This window comes from Pongo abelii, chromosome 1, assembly GCF_028885655.2.
Source record: "Pongo abelii isolate AG06213 chromosome 1, NHGRI_mPonAbe1-v2.0_pri, whole genome shotgun sequence".
Classification (NCBI taxonomy): Eukaryota; Metazoa; Chordata; class Mammalia; order Primates; family Hominidae; genus Pongo; species Pongo abelii.
This window is the reverse complement of record NC_071985.2, coordinates 29905987-29931722: the sequence shown is the minus strand read 5'-3', so window position 1 is coordinate 29931722 and position 25736 is coordinate 29905987. Positions and strand designations below refer to the sequence as shown.

The 25736-nt window shown below is 37.1% G+C and overlaps 1 long non-coding RNA gene across 10 annotated transcripts in view; it reads right to left on the bottom strand.

Moving 5' to 3' along the window:
- Positions 1–25736, bottom strand: part of LOC112130070 (uncharacterized) — a 348783-nt gene that overhangs the window by 42800 nt on the left and 280247 nt on the right. For 7 of the 10 annotated variants that reach the window (XR_010140422.1, XR_008509828.2, XR_008509830.2 and 4 more), the window contains 2 exons: positions 22792–22892; positions 16545–19887 (listed from right to left, as the gene is read on the bottom strand). This is a non-coding gene — a long non-coding RNA (uncharacterized LOC112130070). The remainder of the gene's footprint in view (positions 1–16544; positions 19888–22791; positions 22893–25736) is intronic. The other 3 variants (XR_010140420.1, XR_010140418.1, XR_010140419.1) reach the window with 2 other exon arrangements.

The following is a 25736-nucleotide window of genomic DNA, read 5'->3' as shown; positions in this document are numbered from 1 at the left end:
ATGGTTTTCTTTGTTAGCTTTCAGCCACCCTTGCCTTCCAGACTAAGGAGATTTGAAACCCCTCTCCCCAGGTTATGGAAGATACAAAGGACTTTTCAGTTCACCATATTTTCCTGAAAGAAAATCTCTCTGTCTCATAAAAGCAGCCCCAAACCACACAAAAGCCTGGGGGCCGGGAGAATGAGAGAACCCAAGCCAATTCTCCCTTCAATCACTTTAACTCGCTGCTGAGAACTGCGAGGTGTCCTGTGTCTGATGATTAGCATCAGGTGATGCCAGGGTGCCAGACAATTAGCAAAATAACCTGCCTTATTCTAAGAAAGAGACTCATGGCAATGAAATTATTGTCTTAAAAATAAATGTGTTGATTAGGTCTTTGTATTTGTGCTTGCACTCTCAGAAAAAGAAATAGAGGCATGCTTCTAAAAGGGGCATTTTTGAAGAGAATACCATCCTCCTCCTCTTGCCCAGCCCCACCCACCCAAAAAATAAAGCATTATTACATTCAAATCCACTAGGGAACAACAACCAAAAGTATGTTAATTCTACTTATAATCTCTGTTCTATAGTTGTGCTTGTCATCATCTTTTTTTTTCCTGTTCTCTAGAGGAAAACTAGAATTGCCTGAATTTGAGCTATTATTTTCTAAATCACAGAACATTTCTTCTTCTGCAATGTTTTTATTTGTTCTGTTTGCACATCAAGTAGCCTATTTCCTCTAAATAACACAGTATTTACTCTAACACAACAAGTAGCCTGGGTGAGTCCAGTTCTGTTCTCATTTGCCTTAGGGGAATCTGAGGTACAGGCTTCAGGTTGTCTGGAAGAGACCCCATGAGGGTTCAGGAGGTCAACATCTGAACTACATCTGGGGCCTCTGGATTAGTATCTACACATTTGGGTTAAGACACCTTCAAAAAGGGATGCATGGGAGTCACTCACTTTGTAGCTAGTATTATCCGCATTGAGTGAAGTAGTTGGAGTTTAAGGAGGGTCATTCACACAGGTGGTAGAAGAGCTAAGATTCAAATTCAGATCTGCTTGGTTCTAGAACCTGCACACTCAAGTCCTTCCTGATACATCTCCCCTATTAGTAACGTGTAAAAGACCCAGAATTTCTGCCTCAATGCTCCAGAAAGCAAGGAAACTCTAGGATAAAGGGCATTCCTTTGCCTTCTCTAACTGCAACTTGCAACTACACCCAATTTCCCCCACCCTCGGCCCTAGTGCATTTTCTAGCTAAGAGACATACATGTGTGACTCAGAGACATGGTGTCCAAAGAGGTCTGGAGCAGAGGCATTGAGCAGGTTCTTTGAGGAGGTACCTACCAGTCCACAGGTGGGAATCAGGCAAGAGGAAGGGCTGGGGCAGAGGAACTAAGCCAGGTAGGAAGTGGAGCCCAGTATAGCCTGCAACAACTACATGTGGTAACTGGCCCCAGACATCACGGAGAGGAACTAATATGTATTTAAGAACACTGCCTTTCCATAATAGAAGATATTTCATTGCCAATTACCAAGAATGTCTTGAAGTGTCAGAACTGGGCTTGGATGAGGACTCTGGCCAAATAAAACTTTTCCTGGGGCTTGTTACCATTATTTTTCAGTGGCAATAGTGACTCAGAAAACAATCTTTAGAAATATTTTTTTATCACCTAGATCTGCTCAGTCAAGTGTCCTTCTGTTGTGATGCCGCTACTCCTGAGTTGGGCCCATGTTCTTTCCAGTTTTCTGAGGTCACTATACTGTGCTATTTAGAGGAAACAACAGATACATACCATTCTCTATTCCAGGCTACAGCTTCAGTCCCACCCACTCCAGCCAGGAGGCCCTCAACCCTGGCTGTAAATTAGGATTATATAGAGGAGACTAAGACCAGCATGAATGTCATGGTAAAACAAAATAAACATGTCTAGTGTTCTCAGTAAAGAATGATTACAAAATATGACCTATTCACATACTTAGATAGGATTCATCTCTATACATGCCCCCAACCTGTAACAAAACTATTAAAAATTAGTCCATGATGCATTAAGTTTTCACTAGAAAGCCAGCTATGATATACGGTACGAATGAGCAAAAGTTGAAGCTCTGAGTTCATGTAAAAGATGATTGCGTGTAATTTCGTCCGCCCTCTGCCCTCCATGTCTCTCAAATGATCAGTAGGAAGCTATAATACACATTTATTCACGATTACAATGCTGTTGAAATAAAGAAAATATTGTAGACAAAGAGTTTTTCCATTTTAAAAGTTGGAAGGTTATTTGCTTACTTCTTATCCATATATATTTAATTAGATGTGGATGCACCTGCTTGGCCATTTTGTACATAATTTGATTTTACAGTGCCTTCATAAAAATAAGAAAACAGTGGCCCCTCTGGATGACTTCTTGGCAAGAGGAGGATACTTTTTTACAGAAGAAAAAGGTGGTGCCTACCCACTTCTTCCAGGTAGGACTGAGCACAGCCTGGATCACATCCCTCACTCATTCCCTCCATCCGGCATTTATAGGCAGGGCTTGGAATGGGCAACCCTAAACGTAACCCCAAAGGATCGCCCGCATTCAATTCACAATTATTATTTTACCCAGCGTCATTCGATGGAAAATCTCCAGGAAACATTTCAGAAATCGGTCATAATTTTTCAGTTGAGACTAAGTTTGGGAGGTTTCTAGCATTTAATGAGAAGAGACCAGGGATGCTAGATGCGTTACGATGTTCAGGTAAGAACCAAACTACAAAAAATTGTTCCACACCTTCAGATTAAAAATATATATATATTTAAAACACTTTTAACTGGTACAATTACCTGAAGCTTGACCCTAATTCCTTTATAATTAAATTAAGTAATCTATTTAATAGTTTGTATATATATTAATTTTCCAAAAATGCAGCTACTGTATGAATGAAGAGAAGACAGTACATTGTTACCTTACAAAGATTTGCTCAACATTTCGGAAAATTATGACACCAAGAGAAACTCAGGTCATAGGAATTTTGTTTCTAATACAAGATACTTGTAATTGTTTATACTAGTAGTTGTTCCATTCATGATGATTGAACATATGTATGCATATATATCTTTAGATCTTGTTTCAAAATATCAAATATAAGATAACAGCAACAAGATTCAGCTGACAATTTGAAATTGGATTATATAGCTTTGCCCATAAAAGAGAAGTTATGGAAATGCCTTCTCTCCCAATGTGTTTTTTCTAATGAAGTAACAAAGTCATGAAGATTAAAGAAACATTTTACAAAGAAACATCACAATAAAGTTGTCAAAAGTATGTCACATTTCCAAGGGATCTTGTCCCTGGAATACTCACAAATAGTCTTTTAATCAAAAAAAGGATGAATCTTAGCAATAGAAATGATTGCTAAATTGTGGTAAGCTACACAATATTGGAGAAAAGCTAACTTTACTAGCTGTGCAAGAATTTAGTAAAATCATCATGGAAAAATGCAAATAATTTTCTTTTACTTTTCTTTTGAGCAGTGTTACTGTGTCAAGAAGAGTTTATGGCAGTGTTGAAAAATTAGCCATGTAATGAACTGCAACAAGTAAGTTTTTATGTCAAGTATTTGAAAGCATCTTGTATGATAATGAAGATTTACTGCCCATATACAAAGGATCTGCAAGGAAAAAAAGAGTTGTAGATAAACTAATATTTTCAAAAGAACTGATCAAGTACAAAAAAAGTATGTCAGTAGTTAGAATTCTTAAAAAATATTAAACAGAAAAATAATTTCCTTTCCAGTCATTGATTGTACCATAGAAAATGGGACCAGCTATGATTTGCCAATAAGGCTTTGTAAACAAATTAAAATACCACCATGTTTTAGCAGTTCCTTCTATTTTTCATCAGTGACTAGTAGGTAAGAATCTTGCTGAAACATTTCAGAAATCAATATATTGTTTAGTCGTAAATTAATCAAATTAAGACCTCTATGAATTATTATTTAGAAACCTATGAATTGACAAAAATATTAAAAATTTTATCCAACATAATAAGTCATCTTTTCTTATAAGTAAGATAGCTCTTCAAAGGGGACTGCTTATCAATTTTATGCTTACTATTTGACAGTGTTGTAGAATTATTTCATCATTGACAAATTAGTGACAAATACAATACCAAAATTAAAATGTTGAAAAATGTTGTATTTATTTTTTAGAGATAGTTGTAAAGTTAAATGAGGTAATTTTGAGATGCAAGGAAATGAAATCAATCACATCAATGTGAAAGAAATGTTTACGGGAATTATCAAGAAACTTAGATTTCTTTAAAATAATCTTTGTCACTGAACATTTTCATTATTCTTCTTTCCAGCTACTGAATCAAGTTAAGTGTAATACTATTTGGAAATATATTACTCTCATATGGATGCTACCAAAAGATGAAATGTAACTATCTGAATGAATTAGTGATTAATGCATGATCTGTTCATTTGAAATGGAAAAAGGGCATGTCAGCCAACATTTACAGAGTTCCCCGAGGGAGGAAGAAAGGACAGGGGCCCAATAATTTAATCATTCTAATCACAAAGTTAACCCACTCCTTTTCTTGTTTGTTTGATTTTTTTCAATTTTAATATAATGTTTAATGAATAATATGTTTAATGAAAATAGTTTTAACATCATTTAACATTTATTCAATCTTTCTCTTAATCTGTTTAAAGGACTGATGTCTACATTGCCAGGGCATATAGCTATTACATATTATAATCCCTTCTTTTTAACCCTCATTTGATTCTAATTCTATAAGTAACTATATATTTACTGCTCACCACCAGTACTTGTCATGATTATCACTAGTAATTTTGGTTATGTGATGCTCATTCTTTAATACTTTCCTTCAAGTGTTCATGGGATAGAGATATCCGAAGTTCTTGCCTGTTCATAACAGTTGGCTTCTCCTCTTTACAGTTAAAGTCCCTTTTGTATCACACCTTGATTATGTCTAAAAATTTCTCTAGAATACATCCTAGTGTTGATCGTCTGGCTTAATATTCTCAGGTGTGTGATATATTCTTTCAATATGCAGTTTCTATTCTTCTTGTTGCTGTTTTGGAAAAGTTCCTCCAATTATACTGTTAGGATTTGTCCTGTCTCTTGGCTTTTATTCGGTTCTTCAGGGACTCCTTCATTTGCATTTTTTTAATTTGGCCTCTGTTCAATCTTTGTCACTTTCCCTTGAATCTTTTTCAAATGTCTCATTGTTAGTGTTAAAATTTTAGACTATTCCATAATCTTCATCTATTTTTCCATAAGGCATTATCTGTTGTGTGTATTCACTCATGTTTCTCCTGCAAACCCACTTCTTTAAAGAAAGAAGTTGAATTACTTATTAGAGCATTTTGAACCTCATATTTAGGGAGAACGAGTTTCAGTGCTACATCACAGTTACTACAAACTACAGTTGTTATAAATATATTGCAATGGTCAACTGCAGAGAAGCCTTAAAACATACAATGAATATAAACAGTGTGAACAAATTCCAAAACAAATATTATCAAATTGGTGGAGTCACATGAAACAAATATACTTTTAAGGATTATTTTTAAAGTCTTTCATGTTATTGCTATTCTATATATGTACAGTATATATGTATTGTAGCTTAATGATAGGAAATTTGTGCTGCAAAAAAATGCGTATTTATTTTGTTTGGGTTGTCCATTCTCTTCTAAATGTAGTATTTATTGAGTCAGTTGTTATCTTAGAAAGTTAGAATCATAGGCAGTTTATGTTTTCATTTAAAACATTATATTTCATTTAAATGTGAATCTCAACTTATCACAGTCTGCCTTCAAATAACGTTATACTCACTTTACAAGTTAACACAAGAAGCTTACAGCAGGATTTTTTCATTTTCCCCTTGTTCTTTGTGATATTATTGCCATTTATTTTTTACTTCTATATATGTTATAAATGCCACACTACCTTGTTGTTTGCTTTATATAGTCACAAACATTTGGAGAAATTGAAAAACGAGAAGTCTTTACTATTTGCCTCGCATTTACCAATTCCAATGTTCTACCATGTTGATCAAGTGTCTCAGTGGTATCCTTCACCTTCAGACAAAATAACATACGTTAACATTTCTTGTAATACTTAGTGAATAATTCCCTCAGCTTTTGATTGTGTAAAAATGTCTTTTATCATCTCCATTTTTAAGGATGTTTTTGCTGATTGAGGATTCTTAATTAACAGAGGTTTGTTTTTCTTTCTTCTCTTGTCTTCTGGCTTGCCTTGTTTCTGATAAAGTCAGTGCTAATTGTTATCTTTGTTCCTGGCACACAATGTGTCTTTTTTCCTCTGGCTGCTTTTGAGAATGTTTTCTCTTTCTCACTTATTTTCAGGAATTTTCTTATGCCTCTTTTTTAAAAAAAATTCTAGGTTCAGGTGTACATGTGCATGTTTGTTACATAGTTAAACTCATGTCACGAGGGTTAGATTCTTTGTGTTTGTCCTACTTGGGGTATGTTGGGTTTCTTGGACCTGTGTGTTTATAGTTTTCATTATCAGGAAATTTTTTGAGCATGACTTTTTCAAACTTTTTGTATTCTTCTCCTTTCCTTGGACCCCAATTTACACATTTGTTAGACCTCTTACATTATCACAGAGCTAAGTGAGAATCTGCTTTTTCCTTCCATCTTTTTCTTTCCATGCTTCAGTGTGGAAAACTCCTCTTGTTATGTAATAATGTTCATTGATCTTGTTTCCCTCCAGTATCTCTTCTGCTATTAAGCCCATCCAGTGAATATTTTTTCTTTCAGATATTGTGCTTTTCATCTCTCATTTTTTTCTATTTTACATGTATATTTTTATTTAAATGCTTGTTAATTCCAACATTTCTACAATTTCTGAGTCTGTTTCTATTGATTATTTTTTCTCCAGATTATGAGTCATATTTTTCTGTTTCTTTGTGTGTCAAGCACATTTTGATTGATTTGATTAAATTGCTGATTTTTTTTTTAATTTTGTTGTCTTTCTTTAGAGATCATTGAATTTTTGTTCCAGCATCAATTAAATTATTTGAGGATTAGCTTGATTCTTTTGAGTCTTGTTATTAAGCTCTGTTAGGTCAAGCCTTGAGTAACTATGTGGGGACTACTCCTAAGACATGGCTTTGCTAGGGTCTCTGCTGAATGTTCTAAGAGTTTAATGAGATGTTTCCACTGTGACTATATTAAATTCAAACCCTACCCACTTCTCAGCCCTGTGCATGCTCTAGTACAAGTTTGTCCAACCTGCTGCAGCCAACACTATAAACTTTTTAAAAACATTTATAAGATTCTTTTGTGATTTTTTTTATTTTTTATTTTTTATTTTTATTTTTTGCTCATTGGTTATCGTTAGTGTTAGTGTATTTTATGTGCGGCCCAAGACAATTCTTCTTCTTCCAGTGTGGCCCAGGGAAGCCAAAAGATTGGACACCCCTGCTCAAGCCAAAAGATGGGACACCCTTGCTCAGTTTCTAGTTCTTGGGTACTTGTTCTTTCCCCCATAGTTGTTTTTTTCTAGTCTCATGGAGTTACATCCTAGATTCAAAAGGACATTTGATGTAGATTTCTGGAACTTACTCTTCATCTCTCCTTTCTCTCTGGTTCTCTGATCTCTCTAGGCTCTGATCTCTGTCTCCTCAGCTCAGCAAGATGGCTGTGCTTCATTTAGCTTCCTGCTTTCTGTGCCATGGTTCCAGGACATGCCTCCAAATTGAAAACCAGAGTAATCATATGACACATCTTACTTGTCTTCCTTCTCTCAGGAATCACAGTCTTGTGTTGGCTATTGTCCAACACCTGAAAACATTTTTTTCATATATTTTGTACAGATATGCATTGTTTACCACAGGAACTATTTCCTCAGTTGTGACCAGAAGCAGAAGTGAGTTGCCTATGAATTTTAATTTTTTGCTTATACTGCCCCCAGAAGCATATCGTAAAACAGTTTTCTACAGCCTGCTATATGTATTAATTTTTTTTTCTTAATCCACTCTCTGCTCCCTACCACCTGCCAAAATATTTGGTCTTCAAAGTCTTAATAAATACCAGAAACTGAAAGTATTCCCCAACACGTGGCAGGATTTTAAAAGAGAAGATATGTTTTCTGTGCTACTCTGTCATTACTTTGCCCTAGGTTACTCCATATGAATTATTTTGACCCTCCACTTACAAGTAAGATATAGCTCATTTGTTGGACTGTCTAATTCCTCATTTTCTCCACTTTGTTGGTCTGCAATTTTTCTTGGCATGTTATCCCAACTTCAATTAAAGTTACTTCTTTCCTTCCATTATTATACACAAATGAATCTGGGTTGGTATAACCTATTCAAACACTACTTTTTATTTAGTGTCACTCATAGCTCTACTATTTCATTTTCCTGCTTTTCATGTAGGGAACAATTTCTTACTTTCTTGTTGAAAAACCCAAACTTATTCATTGTGAAGTTGGAGCAATAATCTGACTACTTCACTATATTTTCTAAGTAGTCATGTCTAAGCACTTACATAATGAAATGCATGTTATTTTGTGATAAAATGTTTTTCTTTTATTTGTCCTCTTCGAGGGCAATAAATTTATGTGTAGATATTTTATTAATATTTTCAAAATTTTATATGTAGAAAGAGTATACAATTTGTTACTTCTCTTACGGTGTAGCAAAAGGGGCATTACAAAATATGGGCTAGAAGACAGCATTGAGTCTTACAGAGTTAAAACCCACTGATTTACTTAACAACTTATTAATTGATTTCCATGTCCAAAGCATTGTCCTACTGGAAATATAGAAGCAAAATGGATGTTGTCTATGGCCCTGATGAGTTCACAATTTAATAGGAGAGATATCCTGGATCTTCATGAGTATTTTCATTTTCATTTCTTCTTCCTGGGACAGCCATTGACACAGAGAGGCTGGTTAATAAATGCACATTGAATTAATGAAAGTCAATTTTCAAATAGCTTAATAAAGGGCAATAAGTAAAAAGTGAACGAATAGTGGTACAAGTGGAATACCACAGGAGTTTAGAAAAGAAAAATATCAGATCTGATGTGACCAAAACAGGACTCTTGGAGGAAAGGGCTTTTAATTTAAACCGTGATGCATAAACCAGATTGACATAGAGGCAGAGGCCAGGGGGTTCCAAAGTGAAGGACAACCCAAAACTCACAAATGAAAGATTACACAATATGTTGGAAGAATAATTAGCAACCAAGTTTGTCTGAACCTTAGTAATCAAGTTCAAGTAAAGGAGTCACGAGGCTTGAAAGTTAGTGCCAGCCAGATTGCAGAAGAAACTATACCACGGACAGCAGAAACCAAGGTTCATTTCTGACACAATAACAATAATGCCTTAGGAAGATTAATCTAGCTGTGGTATGTAGGAAAACTATGATGTCAAGGAACAGGGCTTAACCTAGGGGATGTTCTTATATCAAATGCCCCACCAAATATGTAAACCACAAAGAATCTCCTTTTTGAAACTAGTAAACCTCAGGATGACATTATCATTTCTAATATCCTGTACCTGCAAGGAGAAGATGAAGAGAAATGAGATAATATTTATGTCATATATGTGTTTACGAAAAAAGATACAGCGTTTGAAATAAAGAATAATGTAATGGGATAATAAGCGGTCATTCTAGTAACTTGAACATTTTCTTCCTCTTCATTCTCCATTATAGACACGTTTAATATCACCCTGGTCATAAGGCGCGGGTAGCTAGGTGAAGTCACGGTAGAGTAAGTTTCAAAAAGTCTGTCCTCAAAGAGTTTCTTATATAACAGAGAACAGACTCAGATACGTTGACTTTTGTTATTAATTTAAGAAACGGCCTGGGCGCAGTGGCTCATGCCTGTAATCCCAGTACTTTCAGAGGCCCAGGTGGGTGGATCAAGAGGTCAGGAGTTCGAGACCAGCCTGACCAACATGGTGAAACCCCATCTCTAGTAAAAATACAAAAATTAGCTGGGTGTGGTGACATGGGCCTGTAATCCCAGCTACTCAGGAGGCTGAGGGAGAAGAATTGCTTGAACCCAGGAGGCAGAGGTTGCAGTGAGCCAAAATCATACCATTGCACTCCAGCCTGGGTGACAGAGAGAGTCTCCATCAAAAAAAAAAAAGGCCTAAAACTATATTGTCAGCACAAGAAGAATGTAACTGGATGCAGTTTACTCTTTTATATTCTCCTGGATACTTTAAATTTCTTCTAAGTAGCAGAGACTTGAGAGTTATTCCTCTGTTTTAGATAATTAATCTCAGGTACCTGTAGAGAAACAGACTTTAAACTATGGAAGCATCTTATGCATACCTCCCTAAAAGCCTTGGATTCAGTCAATCTCTTAAGGTTTGCCTCTACGACAACAGCTAATACCATTTTACTTATTCTAAAGCCCAGGCAGTGAGATGAAGTCCGCCTCTGCAGACCCAAGCCAAAAGGACACACTGAGGCTGGAGTGTGAATTAAAATTTTCACTGGTCAGAAGAGATGGAGAGCTTGGTAATCTTGTGGTATAACATTAGATTCTCAGCTCACACCACAGAAGTCCATTATAGGCCTCAGAAATCCCCGGGTTACTTCTGCCCCCACTTCCTATGAAAATAATTACTAGTTCATGCCCAAAGATTAAAACAGCCACAGCATGAAACAACTTCAGTGTTCCTCTTAGCCTACTTATTTGCTTAAGCCTCCTTCCAGAATATCCCATCAGTCAGAATTCCAGGCAGTGCTTAAAATGTGCGAAGTTGCTAAGCTTTCATCTCTGACTATTTTGACTAGGTCCCAGTCTCTTCCTCTAAGTGGGGTGTGATTTTTATTTTCATTCTTTCTCATATAAATCATACGTCTCTTCCATTTAGTGTCCCCTGTTTTAGCTATGGTAACCAGGCATAAGATCGCTTCCAAACTGAGTAGAAAAAAAAAAAGAAAAAGAAAAAAAGAAAAGAAACCTATTAAGGGTTTTTTCTTAATCTGAAAATAAACAAATAAAAACTTCGAACATTAAGTGGGCAAGAGAAGTAACCAGCATTCATGTGAATGGATGGGACAATTCAAATTCACTTTGGCAATTGACATTAACAATAATGGTAATTAATTCTAATAAACCTCACTGTAGTGAATCTTTGGTTTTGAACTAATTGAACTGTGATAAATTGGAATTATGCTAGAAGTAAAATAATAATAGCATAAAAAACATAGAACTAGTATGATTTCATGTCACTTTTGAAAGAAATAGTAAATAAAATTGAGTTGACTTACGGGTGTCAAATCAAGGCAGGACAGTATAGCATCTAAAAGTTTGAATTGTGAATTTGTAAAGTAGAACCTCATTAAAACATAACAGATTTCATAAATTAAGACCGTTAGCATGACTTCATACTATAAAATCATAAATATTAAAAATCTAATCTTTATTGAGTGCTTACTATGTGCCAAATGACTGCTTTCTATGCTTTTTTCTCATTTAATTCTTCTATTTTTTATTACATAATCCTGTCCATTTTACAAATACAGAAACTGAACTTTAGGAAGAGAAAACAGCTTACATAAGTGAACTAGTGGGTGGTGGGGCTAGTGATCAAAACTTAAACCCTTGTTCTTAAACACTGTGCTATTTATTTTGCTTACTCTTTATACACAACAGTTAGATGAGATATGAGTTCCAATCACATCTCCCAAGTGTTTTAGTAGACTCCTGCCGAATTTGTTATCATCTATTCAATAGTTAAGACTACATTTGGTTTTCAAGCAGCATTAAATACAACTTAAACAATGTTTAAAAAAATTGGGGGAGGTTCATTGTATGATTTCACATGAAGTTGGGGGTACTTGGTTACTGAAGTGAGTTAAGGAGCTCAACAGTGATGTCAAGGACCCATGCTCCTCTGTCCATTCACCACTCTTTTTTTATGGTTAAAATGGTAAAATTTATTTTATGCATATATATATCACAATTAAAAAATGAAATTTAAAAAATCCTAATATATAGACGTTTGTGTCCTTAGGATATTAGATGCTAAATTTTTTATTCTAACAGAAGTATGTCAAAAGGGAGGGCTCCAAACAAATTCTCCAAGTCTCATTAAGTTCACATATATCTCAGGGTAATTTTCAGAGTGCCGCAAATGTTACCTGCCAGGTTTATTTCTCTTGAGGCTAAGGTAACCTATTTCTATGAGGACCCACTAATATAGACAAGTTAATGGAAATTACATTCCAAGATTGGAACATGTCAAGAAAGAGGCAGACAGAACAAAGTTTGTAAACCATTCACCATTCTTAACACCAAAGAGTGCCATCTCAGTATAAGATGGAACAGAGGGCCAGGCATCAGGTCCGTGTTCAAGTCAGAAATGAAGGTGGAAGCCTGGAACCAGGGACATCTATCCCTTTTGCTAGGAAATTGAAGGCTTTCTTGGAAGTCCCAGCAGATTCCTCTTATATTCTATTGCCCAGATCTGTGTCACGTGGCTATACGTAGCTTCAAGGAATGCTGCAAAGGCAAGCAATAATTTTGGCAGGTCTAAAAGTGCAAATGGGCAAAGGAGAAGAGGACCAGGCATGGGCACAGGGCTAGCCACCCAACAGTATTTGTGGAAAGTAAATATTCAGAAGACGGTGTCTTCATCTGTTCAGGCTGCTGTAACAAAAATACCATAAACTGAGCTGCTTAAACAAATAAAAAATTATTTCTTACAGTTCTAGAGACTGGGAAGTCTAAGATCAAAGTGCCTCCCATTTGGTTCCAGGTGAGGGTTTGTTTTTTGGTTTGCAGACAGACGCCTCCTTGCTGTGTCCTCCCATGACAGAGAAAGCAAGATCTCATATCTCTTCCTTTTTTATAAAAGCATTAGTCCCATCATACGGGCCCCACCCTCATGACTTTATCTAACCTTAATTACCTCCCAAAGGCCCCACCTCCAAATACTATCCCACTGAGGGATAGGGTTCCAACATATGAATTTGAGGGGGATATCAATTCAATCCATGGCAGAGGGGATTATTTGATCAATGTAGTATAACTTTCATTAACTGGTGTTAGAATTCTTCTAAAGCATATTTTTTTCAGGGATGGGGTCTTGTGGAAAGCAAAGAAACAGTTTTTACCTTGATAACAGTTGCTGGAAAATGCCTATATGCAGGTAGTGTCTGGACCATTCTGACAGTTAAGCCTGTGTAGTTCATACCCAGGTCTCTTAAGAAGTATGGAGAGTGGATGGGGAAATGATTCAGATCAATCTGCACATGACTATAAGGTAGTATATGAGGCATACTATGAAAAATCAAGTAAAATGCAGCAACTTTAGTGGAAGGAGAAATTACTTTTTACTGGGAAAAAGTTTTGCTACAAAAAAAGCATTTGCCTATTTTGTAGAGAGAAAAGACTATCCTCAGAGAAATGGCTCTCTAATGATAGAGTTTCAGATACTACAACAACTATGTAAAAGAGATACAAATGCCAGCATAGTATAAACATCAAAAACTGCTAGAGGAATAAGTCTGCCCTGACAGTGTTTCAGCTACACAGCACTGTCAGAACGTGGATCGTACCATTCGAATTCCCATGTGTCCACATGAATGTGAGCATTCTTGATAATCTCTCGTGTTTAGATACAACCATGGGGCACCTCTGGGATTTTCCTCTCTCTTAATCATTTCATCAGTTTGAGATTCTAGTGTGGTTGGGGACCAAGAATTGTTTGGTATGTTAGAGAAGCACATAACATTTTAATTGTGCTTGGAGACAGCGAGACTGAATGAGGGAGAGTAATTAAGAAACATAAATAAACTAGGAACTCTGCTTTGCCTCACATCATATCATTATGGCTCAGAATGAACTGCTGAGCTTTACTATGAGTGAAAGAAGCAGCCAAGGCCACTGATTTTGGAATAAGACTAAGGACTAAATGGAATATGTGAGGTGAAGAATAGAGGCAACTACAATGTTATTGTAATTATTTTTTATTGTACATTTACTTCGTTTATCATAGAAGAACACACTAATTATGTATGGGGTATATGGCATGTACTCTGGCCTTAATCCATGAACATCATTATATCATTTTTTATTATTTATTTATTCATTTATTTTTGAGACAGTGTCTCACTCTGTCGCCCAGTCTGGAGTGCAGTGGTGCTATCTTGGCTCACTGCAAACTCTATCCCCCGGGTTCAAGTGGTTCTCCTCCCTCAGACTTCCAAGTAACTGGGTTACAGGCTCCCGCCACCACGCCCGGCTAATTTCTGTGTTTCACCATTTTGGCTGGGCTGGTCTCAAACTCCTGACCTCAAGTAATCCACCCACCTTGGCCTCCCAAAGTACTGGAATTTCAGGCATGAGACACCGCGCCCAGCCAATATACATTTCTTTAAATTAATTATCAAATTAAACCTGTGAGATGGATACTCTCATTCTCTCCATTTCATAAATGAAGAAAATAAGGCTTGGAGAGTTGAAGTGACCTACCAAAGCTTATGTATTCCTTTCTAGGTGCTTAGCAGGTACTAACAGCCATTCAGTGGCAGATCTTGCTCTCAGTCACGACCTATCAGACACCCAAAGCCATAATTTTAACTATCATGTAAAATAATATTTCTGTAACCCAAAAAAAAAGGCAATAGAATTCAGATTTTGAAAAAATTTTGGCAGATTCCAGGTCTAGAAAGGATAATTATCTTGGACACAAGCAATTAAATGTAAACATGTATAATGTGAAATATTCAAATGTACATTGAAACTGTCCCTGAATTGGATGCATTTATTAGTGGATAAATTTATTATAATAATTTATTAATAGAGATAAAATTAATATACTTATTACTAAATGGATGAGTTTATTAAGATACCTAACAATATATTAAACAAGCGTGTGAAGGCTTGTTTTCATAGCAGCATCATTAATGCTGCTAAATGTCCATCTCTGTGCAGATATTGGCAAACCTTTTCTCTAAAGACAAGACAGTAACTATTTTCAGCTTTGTGGGTGATGGAGTCTCTGTCATAATTATTTAACTCTGCCGTTGTGGCATGAACACAGCCATAGACAACACATAAATGAATGGGTGTGGTTGTGCGCCAATAAAATTTTATGTATAAAACAGGCAGAAGTGAAATTGGGCCATGGTCCAAGGTTTGCCAGCCCCCGTGTTAGATAGCTAAAACGATCCCATATTAGGGAGAAAGCTCTAAAAGAGTGCTAATATAGCAAGCAAGAAAAAGAAATAGATATATTTAAAATTTAAGCAACACTTGAATCTCATTTTTATAAAGGGAGGGAGTCAACATGGTTTTCATTTTCACTTTCAGTAGTATTAACTAATGATTACAAGGAAAGAAACTTATGTTAAAATATAAAACTAATTTATAAGGCAAATTGTCTAAACTCAGATTATCTAAACATCAGAAGGCACATCAGAGGCAATAATAGTACACAAAATAATGTTTAGAAGAACCAGAATAAAGCTCACCACCAGTCAATCTATACATATTTAATGACCATGCAATATGTAAGTTCTATTGCAGAAATGCAAAGATAAAAAAGAAGGCAAAAGAAAAGAAACAAATATTAGAAAATTCAATTTAGTTTATGAGAAATTATCACATGGTTATTAAAATTGTTTATTTCTATGTAATAGCCTTCTCTCGATATAACAAAGAAGAAAATAAATCAATCTCCAGAAATTAAGATTTTCAACCATCTGAAATAATAAGATGGATGCATATAAACTCTTGAAATTAGTTTCACCTCTATTACTCTAGTTTTGTGAAGCAGACACTAAAATAAATATATATGTGTATTTGCATATGTGTGCATATACAGACATAAACATTTATATGTATGTTACTTAATTGTTGTTCTCTGTATAGTATATGTAGTGTGTATATGTGTGTGCATCTATAAATACTGTGTCCATATACTATATATATATATACACGTACAGTGTTCATATATGTAGTGTTTATGTAGACATATATACCATGTGTATTGTATATGTAGTATATATATACACATATGTACAGTCATCCCTCAGAATCCACCTGGGATTGGTTCCAGGATCCTTATGAATAACAAAATCCACAGATGTTCAAGTCACTTGTATAAAATGGTATACTACTTGTGTGTAACATACACACATCTTGCCGTATACTTTAAATCATCTCTAGAATTGTTATAATACCTAATGCAATGTAAATTCTATGTAAATAGTTAAACTATATTTTTATTTGTATTACTTTTTATTGTTGTATTATTATCTTTTCCAAATATTTTTTTATCTACAGTTGGTTGAATTCATGGATGTGGACAGCCAACTGTATTGTATGTCCATATATATATATATATATACACACACACACATATATATGTATATACTACATAAAGAATGAAGAATAAGCAATGTACAGATTACAAACATTTCCACATTATTCATCTCATTAAATCTTCACATCAAAAGGTAATACAGAAAGGGTAATAAAAAAAAAAAAACTTGAGTGAAGATAACAACAAATAGATTTGTAATGGAGAGACCAAGTCAACTTTACCTGTAACTGTCAATCAGTTTGAGTCCTCTTTTCCCCAACAGATGGTTTGGAAGGAGAAAAGTGGGAGTACATCATGCTGCGCTCCAAATCGTTTATCATCTTAAAAATGTGGGAAAGCCAGAATTGGTAAACAAGACTTTTGTAAGCATGCATAAAACATATTAAATATTTGGTGGCAAGGGATTTCCATGAGGCTTTCATGGGAGTTAATAAATCAACAGAAACCACTTACCGAAACATTTTCATGGGTCCAGTGGAATTCTAAGCAAATATCAGGTTTAAGAATGAAAAGTCAGTTATATTTTCAACGTAATCTCACGTTCAAAGAAGTGTAAAAGATGCTTAAGTGTTAATATTTTATGTTTCCCCACTCTCAGCAGTAAATGCAGCCCATTAAAAAGAATGCTAAGCCATAGCTGTTAGCACTGGCACGAGACCAAGGAAACACTGAACCTTCACAGAAGGGGGTTAATTGCTACACGAAGAGGTAATTTATTAAGGAACACTGAAGCCCTGTATATTCCCCAATGTGAGGCTGAACAGCAAAATCTTATGTGAATATTACATTTGATAATCAAGGCCTTTTCTATGGCAGACTTCAGAACTAGCTAAGCTAAACAAAAAGGGGCAATGGAGGGGAAAAAGGGAGAAAGAAAAAATTCCAACACCATTTTTCTCTATGGCTCCCATAAACCTTTACATGGTGCCCTCCAGTCTGCCGCCCCCACCACCAGGAAAAGTTTGCTGCTCCACAAACCTCTTGGTGGCTGATGAGAAAGTCTCACGTAACTATCAGGTGCAGGGGCAGCTTCTGCTGTTTTTTATTTGTCCAGATCTGATGCTTCAGTATTCTTCCGAGTGTCAAACTTAATTTTCACCATTTGTCAGAGCAATGTTTTCAGAACCTTATCATGTTGAATTACACCTTCTTTTCCATCACAGTTCAGACCAATATCACGTGGCCTATTAAACATCAAGTGTGAAGAAAATAGTGGCCCCACATGTCCCATGCCTAATGTCTCCCTTTTGGCAGAATTTCGTTCTTAGTCCAATGGGCGCCTTGTTCTGTCCTGAGCTTATGATTTTGTCAATGGCAAAGGTTCAAGAGACAAGTAGAGTCCAAAAGCAAGTGTGAGGGCCAAAGTGGCTCTGAGAAATCATTTTACCTAAGAAGCTGATTATTTTCTTGGCTGCACTGGCAACAGATTTTGGAGTCTCAGAGAACTAGGGAAGGAGAATTAGTTTTACCTCTTTGTCTTTCTTTTTTTTTAACATCTGCAACAGCAAATTGTCACTGAAGAAAAATTCCCTTGGGGAAAAAAAATAGAGCAAAGGAGAAACTGGTTGTTCCATCTTTTTTATTTTGAGCTTGGTCTTCTAGCCATCTCTAATCAAGCCCTCAAAAAATGAGTATTTATGGGGTGCAGATCTTCCTTCTGGCACTGGGCTGACAGAGGTGATAGAATATAGAAAGCATATAACACGTGACCTGGTCCAGCTCTTAAAGTATTCAGTATCATAGGAAAGATTTGTTTTAATAATCCATGTGAAACAAATAACAACTTTATCGTATCTACAATAGGGATAACAGAGAGAGAGCACTCTGAGAAGATTTCAATGGGTCCTTATTCCTCTTCCTTGTTGCACTACTCTTCTACTTCACTTTGCATTTTTATTTCTCACTGTTCTCCATGTATTCTATATCTTGCGGGCCTTTTCTTGTCCCTGAGCTGCATATGCCCAAAGTCCTATCTGGACCTTTCACCACCCACTTAACATCATGCAATCTAGAAGGCTCCATGATCAAAATTATGTCTCACACTTGCAACTAATCCCCCTAAGACACCCCGATTTCTTCAATATCAATGGTGTTAGTGGAAAAAAATTACCAATTAAGCTACTTTACACAAAGCAGTAGGTGGCCTACGCATCCCCTTTTCCATCCCCTCCTTCTTCTTCATATATTTTTCAGATTGTTGACTTTATATGGGAATATCCTATCACATTCTAAGACTACATCCTGAGCATGTATCACATGATAGGGTGGCCAGGTGTAAACCACGGGAGGTGACTGAGAGGTTTCTTTCACAGCTTCTGAGGACTATCCATCCACCATCCCACTTTATCATCAAGTTTCATAACTGTTCTTGCCCCTTTTTTATTTGGAGTTTGACAGCATATTGCTATATTTCATATATGATCTTATGGCAAGGGAGAAGAGGAACCACTCTTTCTATAGAGCAAAGGGAAGAGTATGCCCTAAGCCAAGAGACCACAATACATGTTCTGCTTTCCAGCTCCCAGTAGGGGATGTACCTGTCTCTTGGCGACCCTTAGGAAATGAAAAACAGGAATGGTTCCTGTTAGACAAGAGAGAAAAGCTTGGATCCCCCAGGATACAGACTGGTGTGGCTTCCTCGGATCCTCAAGATACTTTCTGTTCTCCTTTCTTTTCTCTCTCCTTTAGAATTTCAGATACTTATCTTGGCTACATATAACTAATACTAAGCATGGTAATTTACATATGAAAAACATTTTCAGTAATTTTTTATATTTTTGAATTTTTTCAGCTAGTTATGTTTATTTCTTTCGCTGCATAAGTGCTTTCTTAATTGGATTAGTATATCATCCAGTTAAAGCAGCCTCTATTCAGGATTATTTTTCACTTAGGCCCTCATCCTGGGCAGATTTGAAAGTCACATTAATAATCACTATTAAGCTCATAAGATGAAACCAAACCTACACATACATACACATTTCCAAGGATTACAGACTTTTGGTTTTTAATCTGATTTTAAAGAAAGCCTGTGTTCGTTATTTTTTGCAAGTACTCCATTGAGGAGTGTCTTATCGTTTCAATCTTGAAGTTTATCTTGGAATTTATCTAAACGGAATTATTTTGGTCACAAGGGTCAACACCCCTTTTCTTTCTTAATCTTTGTTTTTAGTTTTCTTTCTAAGGAATTGGAAGAAAACACAGGCAGATGAGTAGTTAAGCAATCCCAGAACTCTGCATGTCACTTGGCCCAGAGCCAGGCACATGTAAAGGTCTTCACTTGCCAAAAACACACCAGGGACCTCTTAAGCAATCAAGAATTGCTACATGTGTGCAAGAGTAACATCTTGAAGACAATTGAAATCGGTAATTCAGTTACCCTCTGTTGCTCATACATTTACCCTCTGAGCATCTCGACTTGCTGGAGCATGGAGATCCAAACTGGAAACCTTGAATGCTCCTTCTGCTTGTGGAAAGGTGACAAGGGCATTCCCTCTTGTTCACAACTGGGCATCACGAAGAGGAATGGAGGACTGGTGGAGGACTGGACTCTACTCTCAAAAATCTCTGGGGAAATAAGAAAAATAAAGGGAAACATGACAAGAAAAAGCAGCAAAACACAGGACACACTAAAATCAAGAAGAGTGAAATAACAAAAGGAAGCCAAAGAGAGACTCAACCAAGGGTCAGTTTCTACTTCTTGTATAGTTCTTTTGGGACCACTGATAACATAAGTAGGAACTGATCCTCAAAAAATGGGGCCTTTATTTACATGAAACAAGAAGGACTTATTTTTGCTCGTGGCATTTGTTCTATTTAACGGGAAGTGAACTACCTCCAGTCTTTCCCACATATGAGTATTCCACTTCTGAAAATGGGATCTCAAATATATAAGACATTATTCACTACCTGCATTTGATATGAGAAGAATTAAAGTATTCCCCAGCAGTTTTATTTACATTTATTATAGTGGGCCAGGAGATTTTCCATAAAAATGAGTAGCTCCCAGAGGAAACAAAATGTATAGAATTTGCTGATCTTGAACACAGTATATTTATATAATATGTTTTATCACCCACAGGCCTTACAGAGCTAGGTTTTCTCCTGGGAAGCACTGTTAATATTTCAACCTCTGTATATGCCAGATGGAAACAAAAATTATTTGAAAAGGTAAATACCAGGCTTTCATTCTTCCTGGCACAATACCGATGCCGCATATTTAACTTGAGTTACTAAGAAAACTGAGGGTCTTTTGCAAGATGTGGCAACATTATGCAAATGACTAATTCCAGTTAAATTCTTTTAAGTGAAATGTGTTACACAGGGGTCTTTTGATTGCAAGTGATAGAAAACTAATCAAATTAACTTAGAGGAAATTTACTCAAATATAATGAAGTGTCTCACATTATCAAATGAAGGGTTAAATAACCATTTCACTGGAAGGACAAGAATGCTGCGAGCCCTCAAAAATAAATACAACCAGAGTTTCAAACAGTGAGGATTTTCTGTGTCTCTTAGGTTGCTTTTCTCTGTATGTCAACTTCTTTCTTTCCTTAAATTTCCTCCACAAGGCAAGAAACATGCCTTCTGGCCAGTCCTAAGCATCAAAGCATCATAGCTAACAGCTTTTAATAACAAAAAAGATTTTACCCTATTCTTTATTCAAATACCCAGGCAAAGGGTTCTGATTGGTTTGGCTATATCAGGTGCTCATCCTGTAAGCCGTAGAGTGATCCTTGCATCAGACTATCAGAATATGCTCTTTCCTCGTGTTCCGTATGCCTCCATCATATGATTGTCTGGCAAATTAAGAGTGAATGTTCTCTTTCTTTCGGTTCAGCACCAAGAGCAGCATCATGGTAAGTAATTTAGGAAGCATAAAATCAATGTGGGAGTCCTAGTTGGTCTACTCGTGAGCTGAGACCTTCAGACAAATCGCCCACCTCTTTGAGTTTGAGTTTCGACCTCAGTAAAATCAGAGAAAGAAGCCCTTTCTCAAAAGAAGGGCTGACTGATGCAGCAGCATAGATGAATCTTACATTCATTACACTGGATGAAAGAAACTGGGAGCAAAGGAGGACATACGATATCATTCTGTTATCAAATTCGAAAATAGACCCAGGCACAGTGGCTCACATTTGTAATCCCAGCACTTTGGGAGGCTGGAGCAGGAGGATTGCTTGAGCCCTGGAATGTGAGACCAGCCTGGACAACATAGAGAGACCCTGTCTTAAAAAAAAAAAAAAAAAAGAAAGAAAGAAAGAAAGAAAGAAAATCTGAAAGAGGCGAGACTGTCTTATAGTGACAGAAACTCAATCAATGTTTACCTGGGTTGTGTGGTGGAGAGTATTGAATGAAGAAGACATGAGGTAACTTTCTGGAAAAATTAAAATGTTCTACATCTCGATTCAGGTGGAGTTACGTAAGTGTATATATTTTGTCAGAAGTCTTTAACCCATACACTTAAAGTGTGAGAATTTCATTTTATGTAAATTACATCTCAATAAAAGTTGAGTATCTTTTAAAAGTATATGAGAGGCTTGAGATGAGCATGAAATGATGCAGGGCACATCAAAGCACTTTTTTTTTTTTTTTTTTTTTGAGATGAAGTTTCGCTCTTGACACCTAGGCTGGAGTGCAATGGCACGATCTCAGCTTACTGCAACCTCCACCTCCTGAGTTCAAGCAATTCTCCTGCCTTAGCCTCCTGAGTAGCTGGGACTACAGGTGCCTGCCACCACACCTGGCTAATTTTTGTATTTTTACTAGAGACGGGATTTCACCATGTTGGCCAGGCTTGTCTTGAACTCCTGACCTCAGGCCATCCACTCGCCTTGGCCCCCCAAAGTGCGGCGATTACAGGCGTGAGCCACCACGCCTGGCCCAAAGCACTTTTTAATCATAAAATAATATGCGTATATCCTTGTTTTTTACTCCGTTTAATAGTATGTGTGGCTAGATGTTTAGTTAAGTCAGGATGCTGATACAGCCAACTATTAGTCAGACTCTACTGCTATAAATTACTCCTGCCTCTTTGGGCATATTTTATCTTTGCTCTTCCCACTGCAGGAGTCCACTCAACTAAATCCCAGGTGATAAGGCCTTTACAGTTATCCCAATCCCTGGTGACACTTGCAGCCATTTGATCTGCAAGGGAGACACAAATTGCAACAGGGACAAAATATACACAGCACAAGAGGCATCACTAAAGACTCCTGCCCCGTAGGGAAGTAAGTGCTTCTGAGCTTGGCGAGTCTGGGTTACTATGGGTTTCAGTTATTTATCACTGCTTAATAAATTACCTCTAGATGTAGGGTTTAAGACAGCAATAATTTACTATTTCTCACGATGCTGTGGGTTGGCTGGACTCAGTTGGGCCCTTTTCCATGAGGTGTCAACTGGGGTCAACCATGTGGCTGCATTCAGCTAGGAGCTTAGCTAGGCCTGAAACACCCAGGATAATACACTCACATATTTGGCATCTCGACTGGATTGGCTGGAATGGCTGGGAGCTGGCTGGGCTTCTCTCTTTTTACAAGTAGAAGTCTAACCCAAGCTTTTTTCATTGACACCTAGTTACCAAAAGGAAGAAAACAAAAGTTGCAAGTCCTTCCAAGGTCTCAGCTCAGAGCCACCAGAAAATCATTTTCACTGCATTCAGTTGGTCAGCACAAGTCATAAGCCCATCAGACTCTACTGCTTGTTAGGAGCTTTGTCATTCATTCTGGGAGATGGGAAGAATTGGTGGACATCTTTACCAACAATATACAGCACTCTGCCATTCATTTCTTCCACATGTTATAAACAATTAAGTTCAAGGTCGGTCAGCCCCACAGACGTAGGCCCCAAAATAAGGGGCTTATTCGCCCATGAATGGATTCATTCAAATCACAAGTATTAAAAATTCACTATGGGCCAGGTATGTTGCATGCTAGACATATCAAACAAAAACTCTTCTATCACAATTAGTCAGGAAACCACCTGGTGTGTGGAACTGTTGTTTCGGCAAGGTCAGCCATGCCATTACCAAATCACATGAAGAAGAGTTCCCATTTGTCCAGATTTTGTAAATAGCAGAATACTTTGGAGATCAACGGGCCTTTCTTCTGGCTCTAAGAGGTACTTCCTTCTATTCCCTTAGCTGGATGATAGTCTTTTCTCTTTTCAAGGAATACTAAAACACACAGTAAATAAATATAGACAAATAGATGTTCATGTAAATTAAGAGAGGGTCTTTTGAAGATGAATCGAGTTCATTTTTATTCCATTAGTCATTCTACAATGGTCATCTACCCATTCCATAACAATAAGTGCTTGCTATCTGCTACATTATAAGCACTTATATTTCCTAGCATAAGGGAACATCCGCTTTACCTATCTTTTCCTTAAATTAACAAAGTTTCACTGCCATCTTTCCACTTTCATATGCTCGAGGTCATAATTCAAATAGACTTAGCCCTGAGGATGGTGGGGACTGAGACTAGGAAGGAAGCCTACCAGGAGAGGTCTAAAGCCAGGGTATTAAGATCCCTTTCCTTCAGGTATGAAGTGTCCTCCTCGGGAGTGCTGACTGTCCCAAGTCTCCACTTGCCAACTTCTCCTAGGTCTCATCCACCAGTCTGGTTCCTTTGAGCCAAATGTACCTTTTCCTTCTCTTTTTCTCTCTCCAGACCAAACTTTACCAATTCTATGATCCAATTCCTTGAAGGATTAACTGAATCACAGAAGGATGTTAGAGATTGACAGAAGCCCCCTTTGTTTGCATTTTGATTTTCAGGGCAGACGCAAATGATCTCTAAGGCATGAAACTCTAACGGCAGCGGCAGAGGCATGAGGGAGAGGCACTGGGGCCAAGGTCTCACCTCAACATTCCTCAAGTCATAGGATGTATGCCACTTTTATCTGCACATCAAATAAATCGGCAACTCAAAAAAACTCCACTCATTTTCTCCTGGAAAATTTTATTTTTAATGTTTGGTAAATGAATGTCAAGAGACATTTCAGAAGAGAGCAGTTGATTCCTTGCGAAAGCAGGCTGCTGAAACACCCTCATTTGTTTTAGTCAGAAGCCTCTACGACAGAACTTTGGTTTCTGTGAAATGATCAAGTCCAAGAGCTCAAGGGGGCGATGAGGTCAAGGTCACTGCAACACTGCCTGGCTGGGGTTCAGCTAACTGTTGATGTGTGGGTTTCCTTTAACGATGAGGAGCAGACTAATAAACAGAACATGCTATATTTTGGAAAATGAATGAAGCCCAGTACTGGGAGACTCTTGGGTGGAGTGTGTGTTAACCCTCTTCTGAGCCAGAAATGGGACCTCTGAGGTTTCTCGTGGAAATTATAATATTTGTGGATTTGAAAATAGAGAAGCGGCCAAATCTTAGAAGCTGAATGAAAATGAGTCATTTTGGTAAGGTATTGCACAGGCCATATAAACAACTTCTCAGTCATTGTCAGGACTGGAAATGTCCTTAGGTGGGTTCTGAAGAAAGCTGTTTGGTTTCAAATCTTGGTGATGGTGGCAAAATTAACTTATTTGAATCTTCTTTTCCAGTGTTATAAATGGGAATGATAATAAGAGCATCTACCTTAGATATTATGGCAAGAAGTCAGAGAAGGCTTTGGAACACTTTGAACAGCATATGTCATATCCTAAATGCCCCATAAATGTTCCTCATTACTGTTTAAGTATTGTCAACTCCTTATCATGTCTACTATGCATAAGAGTAGTTGGACAGATATCCTTAACAATGATGATGGCACAGGCATCTACCTATCGTTGGAATGAGTTTATAAGCTTGAATTAAATTCTTGCAGCAGTAGATTTACTTTCCTAATTATGTTGCCTGGGCTTGGCACTCTCCAAGCATAACCAACTATCAGTGAGAGGGGAAAGCCACAACTTTGCTGAATGTTAGGAAGAAGGTGGTCTGGCCTCTCAGGCCTCTTCCAAACATAAGATTCTGTTACCTAGAAAACAAGTTTTAGGTGAGTAATCTGCCATGTGCCTAAATCCCTAATAGCTAATGAGGCATTGGCTCATTTTGCACAAGTTTATCTTCAGGGTTTCCAAAGCTAAGTGGCAACACTTTTCCTCCTAATCCAACTAGATATCTTTCTCTCTTGAGTATCAGTTGTCCATTCCAGGAGGAGGCAACTGTGTGTGTCATTGCCAGGTGACCAAATGTTCTTTTATCTTAGTCAAAGCCCACTGTGTGTTCTGAATGGCTGTTTAGCCAGAAGTGTATGTATTTTTATGGCAGGATATAAAGTAGGCAATGTTATGTAAAATACAAACTGGCAGGTCAAAGCAGCAAGAGCACTTTAGGGGACCCCAGGCAGAAGTGGTAAAAATAGTACTTAACACTTGAGAGGACTCAGCAGAAGCTGACAGTGTAGGCATGATTCATTCATTC